Source organism: Telopea speciosissima, chromosome 6, assembly GCF_018873765.1.
Source record: "Telopea speciosissima isolate NSW1024214 ecotype Mountain lineage chromosome 6, Tspe_v1, whole genome shotgun sequence".
NCBI classification, from domain to species: Eukaryota; Viridiplantae; Streptophyta; class Magnoliopsida; order Proteales; family Proteaceae; genus Telopea; species Telopea speciosissima.
The window spans coordinates 26,933,886-26,948,029 of NC_057921.1; positions in this window are offsets into that span (position 1 = coordinate 26,933,886).

Consider the following 14,144-nt stretch of genomic DNA (forward strand, 5'->3'; position numbering starts at 1 on the left):
CTCTCTCGTTTTCACTTCAAAAACTAGAACCTAGCAGCCGAAAACCCCTTTCAAACTCCAAAGGACTGAATGTTAAACTCAGTAAGAGCCCGAAAGAAGTAAACTCAAAGAAGAGAGAAGAAGTGAGACCGTCTTTGTCGTCCTTGCCTTTGCACTCTGCAACCGAGAACTGTAAAAAAAATCTACCGCAGCCCCATCTCCCCAACCCCCCCTCCCGATTCCAACAGTAACAACCTATTCTTCTTTCATTACCCCTTGCTATAAGCCTGTAACATCGAACAAACAAACAAGCAAACAAAGAACCTCGACTTCCACAGCAAAACACTCCTCCTTTCGAATCTCATTCCCATCCATTTCCTTGACCCCAAACCAAATAACCTCTTCAATTTTCACTGAAACCCACCCATTTGACTTTACCACAAAAAAAACCACTGTCGATTCCCAACGAAAATGCCCACCACCTCTTTTTTTTTCCTCTGAAACTTCGATTAACCCCTTCTAGGGTTCGACCCAGTGAAAAAAAAAAAAAGGAGAAACAGCAAAGAGAAGAGAGCGAGAGACAGAACCAAGAGAGAGATACGGAAGAAGAAGAGCAATCGGACATACCTAATTGGTCCAAACTCGCCTTGCAGTTCTCCTCGTCAGCCTTCTCCTCCAAAGTCCAAGTGAGAACGATAGATGAGGCTAATCCAGACATCGCAGAGGCAAAGAGATGGGGTTTGGAGACTCCTCGTTAGCCTTCTCCTCCAAAGTCCAAACGAGAACGATAGATGAGACTAATCCAGACATCGCAGAGACTAATCCAGACATTGCAAGGGAAAGAGATAGGGTTTGGAGACGGCGCATTAAGGGAAAGAGAAGGGAAAGATTGAAACGTGAGTCGCTTTTAGGTTTGGAGGGTTTTGAGTTTTTTTTATTATTTTTTGTTGGGATAAAGAAGAATATAATATATATAAATATCTATATATATATATATATATATATATATATATATATACTTAAAAACAATTCAGGGTAGGGTCGGGTCGGGCCGGGCTCAACCCGAGGCCTAAACCCGACTCGACCCGACCCGACCCTGGCAGGGTCAAGCTATTTCTAAACCCTAACCCGCCCTTCGGGCTGAAAAATCAGGGTCGGGTTCTGGCCGGGCTCAGGGCAGGTTCGGGAGGGTTCGGGCCGAGCGGGCTTATTTGACATCCCTACTATTTATGTCGCTTTCCACTTGTATATACTTTGTTTTGAATGGAATATTCATTCCCTCCTACAAATTGTAATTATTTATGTTTGTCCTTGGCTGTTGACTATGGATTGGGACACTATGTCATTGATCCTGGTAGGAAATGGGATGACGCGTGTTGTCCTAGTCACCCTCTTGACTGTACTTGGTCCTAAGCTTGGGATGGAGGCGTGACACCTTACTACCCTAGTCTTCCATGTTTTAACTCCTAAGTCCAAACAATACAACACTATGACTCTGTGAGTACTAAGGAGGTCGAGATTCTAGAAATATTTGAGATTTCACCGAGATTTCTCCAAGATTCTCAAAATATTCAAAATCTCAGTCAAGTTTTTTGAGTTTTTACATTTTTTTTAGAGGTTGGGCCTTGGTGCAATGGTAAAGGTTGCTCCATTGTGACCAAGTGGTCACGGGTTCAAATCTAGAAATAGCCTCTTTGTGAAAGCAGGGGTAAGGCTGCATACATTATGACCCTCCCCAAACCCCACAGTAGTAGGAGCATCGTGCAGTGGTACGTCCTAATAATAACTTATCTCGAGAAGCTCAAGTTTTTTGAGATCTGGACGAGTTTGAACTATGATTATAAGGGAAAAGCGGTAACTGGGCCGCCCCAAAGTGTCATCAAGAAGATCATTCATTACTGAAGAAGGGAAACAAGTACAATGTACTTAACTATACTCTACTAAGTTTAAAGTCATGTTTTTTTTTTTCTCTCTAAAAGTCAGAGAGTATTAAATTAAGAAATAAAGAAAATTACAAAGTTTATGCCCAGGCATCCTCGGACCAATACATCAAAGAATAATCTTTTCAGCCCCACCTTCAGCAATGCCATCAGCAGGAACATAAAAGATTATCAGCAATTATAAAACCTATATCTTGGAATCAACAGGTTATCCCGCTCAATTTCCTATTGAATATGAGCAGGAAAGACTATAGAGATGGAAGAAGCCCCCTTTTTTATTACATCTTTAGTGAAGAAGTATGCCATTAGATTAGCTTCCCTAAAATAATGCGTTATTGTCCATTGAATGGATCCCAAATACTCCTTGGAATATAACTACGACTGACTGGCAAACCATGGAATAGTATCACTATTTGTTGCAGTAACCACAGCCGACGAATTAAATCACTCTAAATCCACAGTCATTGAATTCTTAAATGTTTAGCAAATCCAACAACTTGTACTAGACTTTCCATTTTAGCAGCATAATTAGTACAAAGTTCAACTTCTAGGTAAACATTAAAGGCAAACACCACTTTACCTTCCTCATCATGAAACACTCCACCAACTCTTAGCCTGTCTATCCCTCTCTCTTCCTATTTCTTACTGCCAGAATTACAAGTTATAACTATTCAACTCTAAATCCTATAGCTACTCTATTTTCTGGCAATTTTTTTGATTTCACTACTAGTTACATGTTCCTGTGATATTCTGCTAAAGTATTGATCAGTTTGCTACAATAATTTCTGGTTTATTCTCTTTAGAATTCTGTTATTGCCTTATGAATGTCTTGGTTCATTCTTGCAATTCTGAGCCTACTATTACGAGCAGTCCTTGTGATAGTAAGATTTTTCAGAAATTCACTATTTTGATATCAGAATCTGTTGATCCCAGGTTGACACTGAGAGGGGGTGAGTCAGTGTTCTTCAAAAATAATCCCTAATTTTTGACCCTGTGATGACGTAGATGGAGAATACTTCAAGCAAACCTGATTAGCCAGGGCAATCCCGTAATTACCAATCCCACAACACACATGCGCGTCCACCTTGCAACCACTGTGTGGCCAGGTCTACCAGACAGTGCACCTCACTCTGCAGATCAAACATACTCCAATATATGCAATGGAAAGTAAAGCAGACCATACACCAAATTTACGTGGTTCGGCCAAACTACCTACATCCACAGAGCAATACCTTACACAGGGTTTCATATATTGCTTAATACGCTACTCAAATTTTTGATTGCAACAACAGCCCAGGAACTCGAATCCCTGCTTCAATCTGAGGTGCAACTCAGACAAGGGCAACAACCCCATACCCTAGACAAGCCCCAACTTGCTAGGAAATACAATATAAATTCAAAAATTAAATCCCTCCCATTACATAACAAACCTAGGGTTTCACAACATTCAACAAACCCTATAATAAAGGGGTTTTTTAGTTGTGGAATACCTCTGCCCATGTATTCCCTCCGTTGACCAATTGCTTGGCGTGCACTTGCAACCTTGACGTGCACTTCCCCACTCCACAGTAGCTCTGTCGCGCGGTCAGTATGCTACGCGCATCCCCATGTGCGCACAAATTGAGAAAACCACCAAAAAGAGTATTCTATGAAAAACCGTGTTCTATAGAAGGTTTTCACGTATTTTATTCTTCAGAAAGATGGGTCTTGTCTCTATGAACACGCAACACTTTGTGGATCTCAATTCTGATAAAAAACGAGGGAGATATCCTTATTTTATTGAAACCCTACGATCTAGGGGTATGTTGGTCATTTCATAAATGTTTTGTGACTGTTTGTCACTCACAGGATGGCGGCATGGCGTTCCACGCATCAGGACATAGAGCAGGTCTGTTCTAGACCGTCCGATTAGGCTTCTATTTTCGGGCTGGTTAAAAGCCGTTAGATCTTGTTGATTCCACCTCAAGCAAAGAGGGTTTGCTAGCAGCCAACAAAATAGAATCTTTCTCTATGGTACTGTCTATGTGCCATACACCAGAACAGAAATTTACTTCCATGTAGCGCATCCATGTGATGCACGGTGCACCACACCTATTAAAAATCTCGTGCAAGAATATAACGCGGATGCCTCTGTGTGGCTTCATTTGTTTAATTGGAATCTTTTAATCTCAGCCGTTGTCTACTGATATGGTGCACACCATAACACATTAAACACCATCCTTCTGGCCTACCAAAACTCAAGAAATGAAATCTTTCTCATAGAACACTTATTTTATACCCCAATCAACCCAAATAAATTTGAAAATGACCTCTGTAACCACAAAAACATGATTACAGACCTGTTGCATAAATAAACAACAGAATACTCCCCAAATCCGTTCAAAGCCATTCAACCCTTTCTTAATTCGCTCTACTTTCGTGCAATTTCACGAAAACCTCCATAACTGCCTCATCTGAAATCAAAAAGAGGTGAAACAAATTACGTTCTAACCATGCTTCGACGAGCTACATTTCTTGTGAAGATTGTTTTGTCCAGTTCAGCCATTAAGACTTCCAAAAATAGATTCAAAGTGGACCCCACTGTGCAATCCTATGAAATCCCAATTTTTTATGTACAAGGCCTTCACCTACTGCTTCGAGCCTTTGTCAAACACTGTATAAGGACCTAATATACTTCCAAAAGTCATTATCCATGCTTGGATATCACTGTAATGCTGCCAAATGACCAAACTGCCCTTGATACTATGTAGAAGCCTGTTTGACCATTCCAACTCTACCAAACCACCAATAGCTACTGCCACAACACCACTATGACCAAATACGTTGCTAACAATGACAACAACATTCCACACACTCTAGTGGACTAACAGAATCAATTCAAATTCTATAGACCTATTCTATCTGCATAATAAACCTATCGAATGAAATTTTAGCTCAATCTAACTTGCCTAACTGAAGTCCAAGTGTCTCCATCCACAATAACATTTCCATACTCCAAAGAGTAGGTCAACAACTAAAGACATAGGAAAGCTCAAGTGTGCTCCCTAATCATTGAAAAGACATCACAAAAACTCTTCTTCTCCAAGACAACAAGGGAATGCAAAATCAACACCTATCAAACTTTTATTTGATGACATCTATGTTAGGGTTTAGGGTTTAAGCACAAGGTTGCTTAAAGCAATACACCTTGCATATCAAGTTTGGAATAAACAGACTGCAGCCTCCAGCTAGTATTTATAGGAAAGACTAGGGTTTTAGGTTAGATGGGCTTTATCCAATGGGGCCCACCATAGCCTGATTCCTTATTCAAGTAGACTTATATTAGAACATATATTAGGGTTATAGAATATATTCAACAATCTCCTCCTATGTTCTATGTATAGTCAGCACCAAGAATAGATAAATATTGTTCAAACAAAATATTGAATCAAATAAACAAAATGTTTAAAACTTTAACGGATCATAAAGTAAACTTCAAGAAATAAAACCTTTGAATTTTAGATCGAATCTAAACCCAAACAACAAGAAGTTCCACATGCAAGTGAAAATTAAAAAGAAAAAGATCCTTGCAATCCTTAATGACTTCACTCATCAAGTAAGTCATCATCATCGAGATCCAAATTTAAACGTTCTCCTCCATCTTCGTCATCCTCTATAATTTATCAAATATGAATTTTATAATAAAAATGAATTCAATCATTTGCATAAAGATATAAGAGTATCTAGTTCAACAAGAAGAACTTAGTACAATTCATATAAAAGCTGAAAATGAATCAAAATTCAACAACAAGCATTATCATCAAGTTTCTATACAAGAATAAGACCTTATATAGTCTCTTTCATAAGGATCATACCATGTTTCATTTTGAATTATTATGACCGTCATATTAATCACAGATGTTGTATCATCAAATTTAAAATGACACATCATACTATGAAGGACTGAAAGACAAGCATAATGTCAACGAAACATATCAAAACAAATTTTCATATTTCTTTGTGGAATTACAAAGTAAGGAAACTACATACAAAAATTTGCTACACCATCATATTTAGAATTGTTTCACAAACCTCCATACTTAGTAATCTTACCAAATTATCTGAAATATGTAAATTGTCGAAAATGCTTATTATGACTAGATGAGATTCGAATAATTCAAAATAACATAGGATTAGAATAGGACCTCTCTAAAGGGTATTTAATCTCATTTCTCCCATAGTTTTGAATGTTCGATCTTTGTTCAGTCCTTTTGTAAGAGCATCTGCCATATTATCCTTCGATCGCACATCGATCAAAGTGATGACTCCGTGTTCTATCAGATAATTCAGCATGGCCTGTTTCAGCCTGATATGCCTCCTTTTTTCATTAAAGAGTGAGTTATTAACTATCATTTCCGTAGCTTGATTATCACAGAATATAGATATAGAATTTAACTTCAAACTTGTCAATGGAATATCCATAATCAAATTTTTGATCCACTTTGCTTTATCTCCTGCAGAAGTTAGAGCAACAAGTTCTGATTCTATAAATGCTAGAGCGATACAAGTTTGTCTCTTGGATTTCCATGCAACAGCTGCTCCACCCAGTGTAAAGACATATCCACTGGTAGATTTACTGTCTCCCAAATCTGAGCACCTCGATGCATCGGAATATCCTTCCAAAATTAGATGATGTCCAGTATAGTGTAAAGCATACCTTAGATTCTATCACCAAATTGGTTGAGAGATCCAAAAATCGGTCTGCAGCACTGTCTTCTACACATCCTAGATATACACAAATGTTGGTTCTAGTTCCCACCTTAGGTCTCCTAGGGTCTTGTATCCTCACATAAGTTATACAACCCCAAGTTTTAAGAGTGTCAAATCTACAAGGATGGTTATACCATATTTCATAAGGAGTATAAGTCAACTTAGGGTGTGGTAACCTATTTAGAATGTAATTGACAGTCAACACTGCTTCTCCCCAATAACAAGCAAACATGCTAGTTGTCAATAAAATGGAATTTAACATTTCTGTCAATGTCATGTTCTTAAATTCAGCTTTGTCGTTTGATTGAGGCGAGTAAGGAGCAGTAGTTTCAAGTATTATGCCTTGAGAGACACAAAATTTCTTGAACTCTGATAATTTATATTATCCTCCTCTATCACTTCTAAGTCTTTTAATCTTTAAGTTCAATTGATTTTCTACTCGGTTCTCAAAATTTTTAATTTTTTTCAAAGGCTTCATCTTTTGATTTTAACAGATAAATATGACAATACCTAGAAAAATTATCTATAAAAGTAATTAAATACTTTCGACCACCTCTGGTAATGAAACTTTAAAAATCACAAAGGTCAGAATGTATTAATTCAAGAAGTTGTGTACTCCTAGAAACCGAACAGAAAGGTTTTCTAGTAATTTTGGTTTAAGCACACACTTCACATCTGTCAAATTTAATCGAAGTGTCTAATGGCAAATTATGAGTTTTAGCTAGTTTGAGCAATTTTCTATAATTCGCATGTCCTAATCTGCAATGTAATATTTTAAGATCAAGCAAATTTGAACTAACTTGATTAATTGTCTCATTTGTTAAACTTAATCTATACATGCCATTGACTAAATAAGCACAACCAAAATAATGAGAATTAACAGACAAAGTTACTCTCCCACCGTGAAAAGAAATATACATGCCAGCATAACATAATAGGCTAAGTGAAATTAAATTCTTTCCAAAATCAGGAACTACTTTAACATCTTTTAAAATTAAAGTCTTACCTGAAGACAAGACCAGATTTATAGTTCCTTTCTGAGTTACCTCCACTGATGCTCCATTGGCAACTGTAACTGGCTCTGCTACTTTGGCTTTCTCAGTCAACAAATTCCTGTTGTTGCACACATGATAGGTTGCTCAAGAATCCAACCACCAATCTGAAGAACATCAAGCCTCACCCTTTCCAACCATGGCAACAAAATTTGAAGGCTTAGTCTTATCCACCATCATGTGGACTTCCTTCTTTGAAGTGTCAGAATCCCCCTTTTTAGGGTGTCTACACTCAAATGCAGAGTGACCCCACTTACCACAGTTGTGGCACTTACCCTTCTTTTCAAAAGTAGTCTTTTTGACCTCCAACTACTTTAGTTCACTTTTAGGTGACTTGGATTTCTTAAAAAATTTCTTGGGATGGAAAACCATGTTAGCAGCTAACTGTTGTTGTTTAACCATATCCAAGTTATTCCTAGCCCTGTTCTCATCTTCAATTCTAATGAATCACTTGAATCCATCCAACTCCACTTGCACTTTCTTTCTATACATCTCAATTTTAAAAAAATGTCAACTCAAAGGTAACTTAAAAATAATAGCACCAACTAGGAATGCATCACAAATAGGTATTTTTTTAGGTTTAATTTAGACTGTAAATTCTCAAAATCAGTTACTTGCGGGAGGATTGCCTTGTCTTCCTGAAATTTGAAGTTCATGAACTTATCAACCAAGTGAGTTTTAGATACTTCCTCCTCCTTCTTAAATTGACCGTCTAAATTATCCCAGATCTTCTTTGTAGTTTTAAATTTACTGTAAGTTTCTGCAAGTCTATCTGACAAGCAATTCAGCAAATAATCTTTGCAAAAGTCTTCATCACTAACCCATTGAGATTCCTCAATATCAGTGCAATCTTTGAAAGTACTCGTTACTGTATAAAACACATTCAAATATTTTAGACTAAACTGAGTCTTCCTTTTCCATGCATTGAACTCAGATCCACTAAAAGTTTCCAATTTGATCATCTCAAACGGAAAGGCATGTTTCTCCATCTCAACGATTGCTATAATTTTTTTATTTATTTAAAAAAATTTAAAGAAGAACAGTCGCACCTGGTAAGACGAGAAGCGGAGAATACGACGGATCAAACTCAACCGACGGTGTCGATAGCGGCGGGCGACGGTGTCAACAGCGGCGGGCGGTGCTAGGGCTAGTTGATGGCGTAGGTGGTGCCGTTTGGTTATGAATAACCGAAACAGAAAGAAAAAATTCTATTAGGAGTTTCTACACCAGTGAAAAGTGTCACACCCTAATTCCCAAACCACCAGAATCTATGACTAGAGCGTACAATTACGCTCCCACACCTCCGTCAGGATCACAGATGCAGTAGTTAAGCTAACTCATCCAAACTGCACATGATAATTCAAAGATAAAGATAATATATATATATATATATATATAACCAAAATCAGAGTAGCGGAATCTATGTTATAACTTAATATATAACTGTGGCAGTTTATCCAAGTTTAACATTTCAACTCATCCAAACAACGGCTGATACCGACCATTCCCATCAGGACTTATGTATTACATAATAGTTAGATAATACATCGCTCATGACGGAAAATCAAAATAATAGTAGCATGATCGATGTAGCAAAATATAATGCATCAAAAAGGGCCACCAGCCCAAATAACCAAATAACGCTACTCTCCCAAGTAGCACGACTCGCAGTAGCAGCCAGGTCCATGCTCCCCTACCTCAGGGGCCCACCAATCCTTACCACTACCACCCTGAGGGGCCACGCACTCTGAGCCAATCGGCTCCTCCACACCTGCATCGTAATCTAAAAAAAAAGGTTTCCACGAGGAATGAGCTCCCTTGAGCCCAATGAGCAAATCGAATCATGCAATTGGTTACTACATACATGGATGACAATATAAATGATGAAATAAACAATAACAATGTGCACCTAAATCTAATTCTAAGCCAGGTATACTGCTACTGCAACACCCTAGGTAGCATCCCCGGCCCTCCATCTCTCACGGATGGCTTATCCGGCTATGTCAAACCGGAGTTGCGCAGGGAGCCTGTCGGTCCCTGTCCTCGATCGGACTTGCCGGTCCTAGTACCTCAATCGGAATCGTTGGTTTACCCAGAAAACCCCCAAGGTTAACCCCACTGCCACGGTTTTGGTCCTCGATCGAAATCACCGATCCCAGTCCTAAATCGAAATCGTTGGTTTTTCCGTCGGAGGTCATCCAACACGTAAACCCCTATTGGAAAGGGTCGTAGCACTAGGTACGCAATACCTAGCCAACAACACCTACTATCTAGTGATGTACATACATTAAAACATATGGATTCCATCATTATCAGAACGCACAACATTGTCATTCACAATATACATCACTATACTCTCAATCAAATATCACACCATAATAATAATTGAAAGTAAAGTGCATCCTAGTGTCTACACTCAACATGGAAGAGTCTCCATTATTAAACAATAGATTTCCGACAAGTAAACATACATGTACGTGTATGGCAATCATATAATGAAATGCAAGTAGGTGCGGGTATCCGATTTCCTCACCTTGAGATCCTGGCCGAATATGCGTTAAGAGGGGTCTGGCATCCTAGAACGTGGTACGGCCTCCGTGCTTGGGTACCCTAAGGTTACACTAAAATGCATGAATTGCCCGCACATAGGTGTTCAAAAGAGGAGGGGGTTCGATAAGGTTCCAAAAACCCAAAACAGGACACAAGAAGATGGACTTCCGCAGACAGGAAGATGGACTTCCTGCACCCATCTTCCTGTGTCATCTTCCGGTATTTTCCCGAGAGGAAATGGTAGATGGAGGCCTCTAGACCGAAAGATGGTCACCTGGGCTCCATCTTCCTATGTGCCCGATGGCATCTTCTAGTGTCTATCTGAGTCTCAAATGCCATTTTAGTTTTGTAATTTTTGCCTCTTAATCCAAAATGGTTTATACCAATGGCTCTTTATGATCTATTGGTTAAGAGGGACACCACAAGTTAGGGTTTCATAGGTTCCAATCACATGGATCTACAAACCCAAGGGTTTGATGGATCATCATATATAATAGGGGGTTTTGGTACATGGAGGTGTACAAGAGGGGGAGATATGCTAAATCAAACCTCCATGAGTTGTTTGACACACAGCCATGTAGCTATAGCTCAAGGTCCCAAAGGAAAACCTTAAATCACAAGTTCTTAGGTTAGGGTTTACCTAAATGGTCTTAGGTTAACATTGATGGAAGCAAAGAGGCCACTATAGTTCATTTAGCATAAAAATGGAAGCATTAATGTCCTCCATTGATGGCACTCCCCTTGGTAGATAGAGCTCCATTAATGGAAGGGCATTATTCTTCCATGATCCCTTCCAAGGACAACAAAGAGAGGTAGAAATTGAGATGGAGGAGAGTGTACCTTCAATGGTGAGGTGAGGTGAAAGGGTGCTCCTCCCACCTTCTTCTTCTCCTTCTTCCTCTTCTTCTCCTCTTTCTTCTTCTTCTCTCCTTCTCTTCCTCTCAAATTCGTTTTAGGTTTCCTCTTGGTGAAGTGAATAGTGAATCCTTGGATTCCTATTTACTTTACCCATTTGTGCCTTAGGGTGTGTTTGGGGTAGGTCTAAGTACTTAGGTCTATTTACCTAGGGCTTAATTGGATAGGTCTTACCCTTAGGCCCCCTTTGGGTTATTGGCTTTAGAGTTCACTTAGGCCCATGGGCCAGACTTTATTACTAGGTAGGGTGATCTTGCAGTCCTAAGCCCACTTGATGTTTGTATAATAATAGAACATGTGGGTAATGACTTACCCCCAGTCGTCGAAAAGTGGTACATCGAATCGGGCCGAGCCTTGTGGGTCCGTCTGTGAAGGAAATGCTAAGAACATTCCTTTGTTAATAAACTTCCCCCTATCTTTGTCGGTGAACTTATCTTCAACGACTTCCCCCGAATCAAGGTTGATAATCTTGTGAGACGGCTTGAGTATCATTACCCACAACTCCCTATAGTACTCCGCCGATGACTCTACACAAGTTTAAATCGGACCAATCAAACTAGACTTTAAATCGGATTTTGGGCATGGATTTAACAAAACGAGGATCAAATCTTTTCCTCTTTAGAACTTGCTCGTTGTCTCCTTCGATCTTCTCCTACTTTTTCAAATTCAAGCGGGCTCGTCAAAGCTAAATTCTGTTCGATAAATCACTCCAAGAAGGAACAGAGAACCCTTTTTTTTATTTATTTGACACAATCAAATAAAGCACCAAAATGTCAAACTTGCTTTAGCTTTTGTCAAAAACTTTCTGACAAATAGATTTGCTTTTGTATCTTCGTTTTTCTTTTTTTATTTAACAATTAGTCAAATCAGAAGCTTGGACAAAAGCTTTCTGATTATAAAAGATAAAAAAATTGTACCTTTTTCCTCTTTGTTAATCAAATGCTTTGAGGAGAAAGCACCAAGCCACCAAAGTAGATCATCAGAAACGTGATTCCGAAAAGTAACGTACCATTAACAAGAAAAAAAAATCTTAAATTGCTTTGAAGAGAAAACACCAAGCCACCAAAGATCGATCACCAAAACCGTGATTCATAAATCACCAAAATTGATTGTTCTTCTCCAAAGTTGATTACACAAACCAAAATCGTGATCCGAACATCAAAGTCGATTCCATTTTGTCCTTTTGTGAATCAATCAACCAAAAGCTTTGAAGATGAACATTAGAGTAGATCCCACAAAAAGCAGAATCGTGATTTTGAAAATCTGAAAAAGGTGATCGTTCGATCGAGGAGAGAAAAATATTACTTTAAGATTGTTAGGGTTTAGGGTTTAAGCACAAGGTTGCTTAAAGCTATACACCTTGCATATCAAGTTTGGAATAAACAGGTTATTGCCTCCAACTGGTATTTATAGGAAAGACTAAGGTTTTAGGTTAGATGAGATTTATCCAGTGGGGCACACCACAGCCTGATTCAATATTCAAATAGACTTATATTAGAACATATAATAGGATTATAAAATGTATCCAACAATCTGATCCACTGATAAGATATAAAACAAGGGTAATGATCCCAACTATGTGCTATCTCAGCCGAACATTCAGACCAATTTACCTTCACAAATAACATTCAAGGTTGATATATGATTATTTTAGTGACTCAGCAAAGAAATGAATGCATAATGCATATGACATTTTTTCCCCTGATGTGCAAGCAAGGTTGACTACATTTTACTTGTCATATCAGTGCAAAGGCCCAACAATAACACAGAACAACTCAAGTTTCAATTGCACAGAGTACTAAGGGATGCAATTTTTATTGACAAGTGGTCCAGATTTGACCCCCACAAAAATGAGAATTTTATTTAAGCATAATATAAACTATTTAACAACCTATGTGAGCAAAATTAAGTGTTGGTTGGAAATACGGAACAGAAAGTTAATTGTTAGATTGGTGAGCATGACATGCATGTCAAAAATGGTATTGTAATCTAGATGCAAACATCCATGGTCCAGGAATTTGAAAGGTGCAACATAATGGATTGACAAGGTTATCTCTTATTTTAATACATGAGGTCTTCTTCATATGCTCCATCTTTGTAGACTAGTACATGAAATCCCTTTTTTCTCATTTCCAGTTAAAAAAAGGGGGAAATTTTTCAAAGATGGTGATTTAGGATATACGCCCTGAGCTAACACCATCTAATGTGGCAGTGGTACAAATAAGACAAATGGTCATTATGAAAGCTAAGAGCCTGGCATCATTGCTTTTCCCTAGACATATTAGTTTGCAGTACCCTAATTTCATCTGGATTGTTCATCAAGCTAATGTGGTTAGGGATTAATAGATTGTAAAGTTTCATCAGAAATATCTTAGGTATTTAATGGCCTGCTAGTGCACCTCATCTACCAATCTCTTGTATTGAGATTCAATTGTTAAGTACCGTGTTGTAGTCAGTACCTCTCCTGCCCTCAGTAAGCACTTCATCAGAGCTTTTCATTTTCAAGGATTTAATGCCACCATCATCCTTGTCCGTTTTGTCATATTTCTTCTGCTTCTTCTTCTTCTTATGTGTTATGTGCTTGCACAAGGGTGTTACGTGGGTTCTAGGTGGATGTGGGAGGCTGTGTAGTAGTATTTTAGTATTTATCTAAATTATGTTTATTTAATTAATTAAGTTTATTTTAATTAAGTAAGTAGTTATGCCTATTGGGAAGTTATGGGAAGTTATCTAAGTAGGAGAATTAGGAGTTGTGGAGGATTATTAGGAGTTGGGAAGCATAAGGGAACGTGGAAGGGTGTTACAGTGTAACTTCTATCTCTGCCTAATCCTCTTTAATAGGATGAAAATTAATGAAGATAATAAGAATTATTAACCTAAAATTATCTCAAACACTTTTGAGACAAGGGTTGGCGACCTCCTAACCACGCCATTGATTCTGCTTGTTATTTCCTTCTCT